Source organism: Triticum dicoccoides, chromosome 6A (assembly GCF_002162155.2).
Source record: "Triticum dicoccoides isolate Atlit2015 ecotype Zavitan chromosome 6A, WEW_v2.0, whole genome shotgun sequence".
Lineage (NCBI taxonomy): Eukaryota > Viridiplantae > Streptophyta > Magnoliopsida > Poales > Poaceae > Triticum > Triticum dicoccoides.
In genome coordinates this window covers 43,109,828-43,117,459 of record NC_041390.1, presented here as the reverse complement: position 1 = coordinate 43,117,459, position 7,632 = coordinate 43,109,828, and the positions used below count along the sequence as shown (strand labels likewise).

Genomic DNA, 7,632 nt, shown 5'->3' with positions numbered 1-7,632 from the left:
TTCTCGCAAAAAAGGCAAGAAGTAACCAAAGCCTGTAAGAAAGCAAGAAGTCAATTGTGTGGCTTTGCATATGTAATGTGAGACAGTGTTGTTCATGATTGGAAAAGTGACAGAACTAAAATACGCAGAAATTTTTGGCAGAAACTTATATTGTCTTACCTTTCCGCTGATAGGTTATCTGTGTTGTCAATGTTTGCTTTTCGCAAAGGTTCTGTCAATGTTTTAGATTACTTTATCCAATTTTACCATGAACTAAAAATGCAGAAACAGACAGGGAGAGATACTGTTGGGAAGCATCATCACATATTCGAGATGAGAAAACTATAGAGTATAGCCACGATTACAGCACCAGCTCGAGGTGAAAACTGCAGCTAGAAAGGGAGCCGCCAGCAGAGACAAGTTTGGTCGACGAGGAGGAAGCCATTCGTACTTTCTATGGCGGCAACCATGGCTGCATGGAGACCAATGAGAATAAGGTAAAACAAACAATGATGGCAATGGAAGGCTGAGGGCGAGATAATGACTAGGCTGCTAATTAAATCAATCTTTCTCTATCTGTCTGCTGACCCATCCCCCATAACATATGAATTGGTGCCTCGGACATAGGCAATGTGTCTCTCATGAGGAAAAACGAATCAGTGGTGTGTTGCACTACGACTTAACAGATTTGATCCATTTGTTTTTCCAGTAGATCTCCATATAATCCGATGCTTCTCATGGAATCTTCAGTTTTTTTTGCGTTTTCCATATTGATGCAAGCAACCCTGGTGGTAATTAAAAGAGCTAGATTGTGGCGTTCAAAGCAAGAATGTTGTCTTGCGTTTTACATTCAGACATGTAAGTATCTCGATTCTGCTTTTACTCGCCGGTCAGTATGCAATTATGCATAGTGGTGTTTGCATCATCCCTAAAGTTCCAACAAAAAAAGCTTTAATGGCTTATTTGTGTTTTAGAATCGTTACTTTTCAGGCTATCTAAATAACCCTGTCATGTTGCTTCATATATTATCATTTGCAGATACCAATTTAGTCAGTAATGTGTTTTGACATGAGATTATGGTTCTCAGCAAATGTAATAAAATTTACGTGTTCGTATCATGCCACTAACTCAGATTTGTGATCTGAAGGATGATAATAGATATACGATGTGAACCATGTCGTTTGATTTGCTTTAAGAATTATTTTAGGTAGTTCCTCCTTTCAGTTGACTACTATTCAGATGTGGTATGCTAAATAATACATGTGTTTATACATACCCATATATTATATACACGTGGGTATAGTGATTTTAGTCACATTTGTAGCGTCATAGACCATCGATCATGTGGCACCGAATTATAATGTCTTGGATCAAAGAAAGAGTATTATATACTCAACCGAAAAAAACTAATGCTACATGTGAAAGAAAACAGTCCTTGGCCAACAAAATATATTACCGTCACAGATTTCCCTCGGTTAGTATTGAAGGAAACAGTGTTGGCCAACAAAACATAGTAACATTAGAAACTTCAGTCAATTAGTATTGATCTACATATCCGCAAAAAAATTACTAAATGTGAAAAAAATGAATCCTTAGCCAACAAAACGTAACAGGTTTAGAGATTTCTCTAGGTTAGTGTTATTTACACAGCCACAAAAATAAATACTACACATGAGAAAAGGAGACCTTGGTTAACAAAACATATACCAACTTTAGAGATCTCCCTCGATCAGATCTGTCCATCTCATCCCATGTATCCCCGTAGAGAAGTCCAATCTCTCGATCGCAGCCATACAATATCGTGAGTGACCAAGCACAGATAGACTGTGTACCTTAAATTGAAAGGAAATGTTGCTTTTTTCTTGGATCAGTGACCGCAGACCATTCAGATAGAACTGGTACGTGTTGTCTCTTGCGCATTCGAGTTCAAACCATTTTTTTTTGTTTTGTGGCTTTTATAGCACTGGAGCTTGCACCGAAGGATGAGAAGGTGTGGCATGTGGAGATGATGGCTTCATCCCTTAGAATTTAGTACTTCCGTTCCGGACTGCGTTTGAACTTAAAACTAAGTGGTGTGCATGATTTCCCTTGCAGGTGTAATTACCCACATACAAATTTAATGCATTTTTGTGAGGGTTCGTCATTCAGCCAGTTACTGGAACCACTCTGATGTTTCATTGTGCCAGATCATTTCAATTAGTATAGCTAATGATGTTGCTGTATTAGCAAATCAATCTGGTTGTCTTCGTCTCTTCGACAACACATGAAGCCTATATCATGTGAAGCATATATCATGTTATCACGCATTTTGTCGGATCAATTGTTATCCAACACTTTAAATCAGTTGTTTATTTTTCTGGTGTCTTTGTCTTCTCCATTAGTAAATCTCACGCCCTTTAGATATAAATTATTTAATTTGTTCACATTCTCTCTTTTTAGTTTATATTCATGTGGGTTGTGTACAAGAAGTCAACCAGTGATATAAGTTTGGACAATCGCCAGAGTCACCTGTGGTGGCTGTCATGCCTAGACGAGTCAAGACTCAAAGCCCATGTGTGCAACTGTAGGTACTTAATAACAACCGACACGTAATTGGCAGATTTGCATTGGACTATGCTAACCAAATTGAGATCGGCCATATGTGCTACAAATCCGCCTATTTCCAATATCTCAGTAATTTTTCTAATCCACTTTCAGCATGCATGGTGATGCCGGACACAAAGCTGTTGCTTGCACCGCGTCATGACCAAGGATGAATACACATGGTGAGGATCGATGGTCAATGAGGTATGACTTCGTTTTTTATTTTAAATGAGGAAATAAATATTCTGTGTTTTAGTAATTCTTCCTTCACACAGTACGAGATGAAAACTAGAGTGAATAATTTATCTTATTTGAGCTGGTCTTTGAAAAATGCATGCCTATGACTATCAGTAGACGTACAAGTCCAATGCTCGCCCGTTATTCAATTTTTTTAATTTGTATTTGTATTATGGTCTGCTGCAAAAATCATGATGACAATGACCAAACGATTTAAAGTTCCTCTTATATCTAAGCAAAATATGGCGACTTATACAAGGGGAAAATCTGGAGCAACCATCCCGGCCTATTTGTTCAGTAAAAACGCACAATAGCACGATGTGGCCTGTAATTAAACTTTGAAGTACATTTTTCGCGTAAGTCCATCATCGATGTTGTACATGTATACTATCCAAGTCCCAAATTTAAATTCTACATATGGTTCAGGTGCATGTAATAAAAATCACTATATGTAAGGATCTTTGGTATGATGTTCACAAAAGCTCTCTAGAGGTTGTGGCATGCATTCTTCAAATTCCAGATGTGATAAAGTGTGTTCTTTCTTTAATTTCAACTTATTTGTTCTACCGTTTCTTAGCTACATATCTCACTTGGATATGTTGTGTACTTTGTTTACCAATTGTTTTCTTGACCCAATTTATATGAAGCATATATGAAGAGGCAATGCAACCATAGGAAGTAAGCAACACTATTCTTTTATTGCTTTTCCTAGATTGAATTTACAAAGGAAGCAATCATTTCTCACCGAGGAAAACATAAGATTTGCTAAGCACGCCGTATGAATAGGTCTATGCAAGTAGGTAGTAGTTAGTCGACTTTACATGCTACTGAGATGAGATAAAAAAATCTTCCTTCCTCATACTTATAATGTGCTTATATTATGTTATCTCAGCATAAACTATTTTTAGGTGCCACTTTATTAATTAAGGTGAGTAAGTCCAACTACCTCAATATACATTGAAATTCAATATTAATTAACTAGCCCGTGCGAATGCATGGGTTGGCGACTAGTCTAGTCTAGTCAGCGGCGTCAGGTAGAGCATACGGACACACCTACGAGAGAGGCCACGAGGGTGCGGGCAAGTAGTTGGTAAGTGCGTGGGTCGCTTTAGGTATGGAAGACAAAGGGCGTGTGCTTGGCATTCCATAGCAAGTAGCAGAGGATTGTGCTGAGGTGAGTGTAGCAGTCTGGCGGCGGTGTGGTCAGGGGTGGGGCTTTTGTGCAGCAGCAGGAGGTCGCGAGCTGGTCGATTCAGGAGTGGAGGCGGTGGTAGTTTGCTGGCAATACTGCTAGGGTTGAACCGGAGAGTATGGCGACCGATGACAACTTGATATCCGCACCAGCGAGCATGTGACGAGTTTTTGTTCAATGATGGACGAGCAGGACAATTCTCATGTGAGAAGCTTTGGTCACACATGTCAGTAAGTTTCTTAAAGTAAAGATCCAGATGGTCTAAAGCTATGACTATGTACAGTTAAAGTTTAAAGGCTTTGTTTTCCATGGGATTTTCTAACTATTCACCTTTTTCTGGTTAACTTGTGTTACCGTTTTGCACAATAGATAGATAGATGTCATCTGTTCCAACACAAAAATTCTTTCGTGTTACCGTTTTGCATAGTCTATTTCCATTTTTTTATTCTTGTTTGTTTCTCAGCCATACGGCCAAGTCCCTTTTTAGTCATCGAGTATAACATAGATGCCCACCACCACCATGAACAGATTTTAATAACATAAGATTGTCCTAATACCAATTATTAGCTCCAACCAAACGTGAAATGAACAAGTTGAATGTTTAGTGTTCGCATCATTATGCACCCTTTGTTATCGGAACTGAAGCCATTTATTTGAACTTCAAGGTGAGCTGATTTCGGGCCGGTGAGTAGACTGGAAACTCCAAGGGTAAATGGGTACTCATGCTACACATCTATAAATTTTAATTGCCCTTAAAGCAAGTGTTTTTCCGTTTTAAAGATATATGGAATCTCATGTTTTAAATGGGGTTTCCTAATTTTTTTTGTTATTCCAGTGAATGAAATGAGGCTTTACTCAGGAGCCATCCCATGAAGCCAATGACCATGCAAATTTTACATTCTAAACCAGAGCTAGTATCTTATAGTATAAGCAAAAACTATCAAGTATTGTTTAGTTACATGAGGTATAAAAATAACCTCCATGCTAAACAAATTGACTAGAATGAGCTTCCAAAACAGACCATGAGATTACAGTAAATGCAAAAAAACTGAATAGCTAAAAAACTACGCTAAATTTTTAGAGAAAGTTTAAGAGCATATTCTCATCATGGTAACCAAGTGCACATAATCTCTGAAAGATAATTGCACGCAATTCTTGTGTAAGCGGAACTACCGCGGATATCTTGCAGATAACATATACTCTTCTTCCATACTATATTGTCTGCTAGTCAACCCCTCTTTGATTCTTTCATCTCTATGTAACGGGGAATCTACTACAGCATTAACATTCGCCTTAAATCCCTTAGATGATCGAGCGACTTGCAATCTCAATTCCACTTCTCTCATGGTTGGTCGTTCCCTCCTTCTTAATTTTACACATGCTACTGCAATTCCAGCGATTTCTTCAACTAGGTTACCACCCTCATTCATAACTTGTGGGTCTAATATTAGTGACAAATTGCCTTCTGCAAATAAGGTAGCAAAATGTTCCACAAGGATATTGTCTTCGCTAGCCATATAGTCAAATGGCTTCTTTCTAGTCATCAGTTCTATAAGCAGAGCACCAAAGCTATAAACATCACTTTTTGCTGTGAGGCGCCCTGTGTGCAAATACACTGGGTCTACATATCCTAGTGTGCCTTGCACCATTGTTGTTAACCCTGATTTCTCCAATGGGATGTATCTTGAAGTTCCAAAGTCTGCTATCTTTGTTGTTAGAGTATCGTCCAGAAGTATGTTAGCAGGCTTGATATCTCCATGGATGATTGGTATTAAAGTTGCTGAGTGAAGATAGGCTAGCGATCTGGCCGTTTCCGTTGCTATTCGTAGCCTGTCATCCCATGATAATGATATTGGTCCTTCAACATGAAGATGATCACGAAGAGTTCTGTTGGATATGAACTCGTAGACTAACAATGGGACTTCGGTTTCAAGGCAACAACCATATAATTTTACCACATTATTGTGGTTAATTTGTGATAGGATAGCAGCCTCGTTAATAAACTCATCAGTCTCCCTTTGAGATAGCGTCTTTGGTTTTTTAATAGCTACAACATGGAGGTCAGGCAAAATCCCTTTGTAGACGGTACCATGCCCACCACTACCAATTTCATGACCTTGATCAAAATTGTTTGTTGCCTTCTCTAGCTCTTTCAAGGTCATGATCATTTTCTCTGAAACATCAGCTCTTTGAGATGCCAATTGTCGCAGCAATTGCCCACGGTTTCGCTGGAAATACTTCCCTTCCAACATTTGGGCCCTCCGATGCTTAAATTTGTTGAAAACAAGGAATGCAATGAGAGCCAAAAGTACAAGGCCCGTCCCACAAGCAACTCCAATAATGATGCTCTTCGTGCTGGAAAAGATAAGCGCTGTCATTCATTTTGTACCGTATGTGTATAGATACTATGGTAGATATGAGTATATACAGATAGAGAAATTGATACTATGTGCCGTAATGTAAAACCTTTTTTGACACTAGTGTAGTGTTAAAAATCATCTTATATTATGGGACGAAGGGAGTACAATCTAACAATAAAACTTCAAATGACAAAAGGAATAGGTACCGCTCGTCTTGACGACGCGGCCCGCAGGTGGGCACCCCCATCGGCGTCGGGGCCGGGCTCGTCCCATCACCCATTGCTGCTGGTCGTCCAGCGAAAGTGAGCAGCGGCATGAGTAGTAGTGCCGCTACCGCCAAGATGGTTATTTGCGCCATTGTTATGGTCTTATGGAGTATGGAGCATGGATGGATGCGATGAATGGTGAATGTGAGCGAGCCCTTTTGCATGCTTTTATGAAGAGGAAGCAGGGCTACCGATAGATTCATGCCGGCGCCAGCTGTTCCGATTACGTACGTACACGGAGTCACGGATCCACCAGTTTCACGTGGAGAAGATGCGGCCCAGCAGCTCGATGCGTGCCAGGTTCCCATGGTGACCCAAGCTCTGGAAACGTACGCGTCTGCTGCAAACCCGAGCCCGCTTCTGTCCTTGTTTCTTGACGCGAAGCTCGATTCTCTCTTCCCCGCGCGGAGACGAGGTATCTCCAGTCCGGCCGCCCAGCGCTCCAGATGCCAGACGCCCTCGCCTCGAAGGTACAAGCGGCCTTCCGTTCCATTTGACTGCTGTTCCCGTGGAGGCTCTGCAAGTCAACCACCGTCACGACGTCGTCTTCAGCGCCGTTCGTCTCCCGCGTCGTCAGTTTTCTCTCAAAGCCTGCGATCGTAGACCGGGGCGCCATTCCTCGGCTCCTTTAATCCTTTTAGGCCAAGTCTAGCCCGATCACAATAAAATAGAGGAGGATCCGTCCGAGTAAAGCTTAGTGGAATATTTTTACTCTACTAAGTATTGGCTTGACCTAGCCGATCTTCTAACTATAATCGGAGTATAATTTTATTTTTTCTAACTTATTCATTTCTAGTTTATATTTCAACTACATATTAGCACACATACAGAAGCTAAACATAAACACGAAGGTTGAAGCAAATCATCAATATAGTTTACAAACCGAAATCAAAGTTTACAAACCGAATCATTCAAATTTAAACACACCGAATGATTCAAATGTAGCAAATAACAGGACAAAGCACAACTAGAAAGTGCTATGAAGTTGTCAGTGATGCTCAATAAGATCTTCTTG

At 40.2% G+C, this 7,632-nt stretch overlaps 1 pseudogene; it reads right to left on the bottom strand.

Annotated features, from left to right (window-relative positions):
* Nucleotides 1-5,160: 5,160 nt before the first annotated feature.
* Nucleotides 5,161-7,233, bottom strand: LOC119315603 (annotated as a pseudogene).
* Nucleotides 7,234-7,632: the final 399 nt, after the last annotated feature.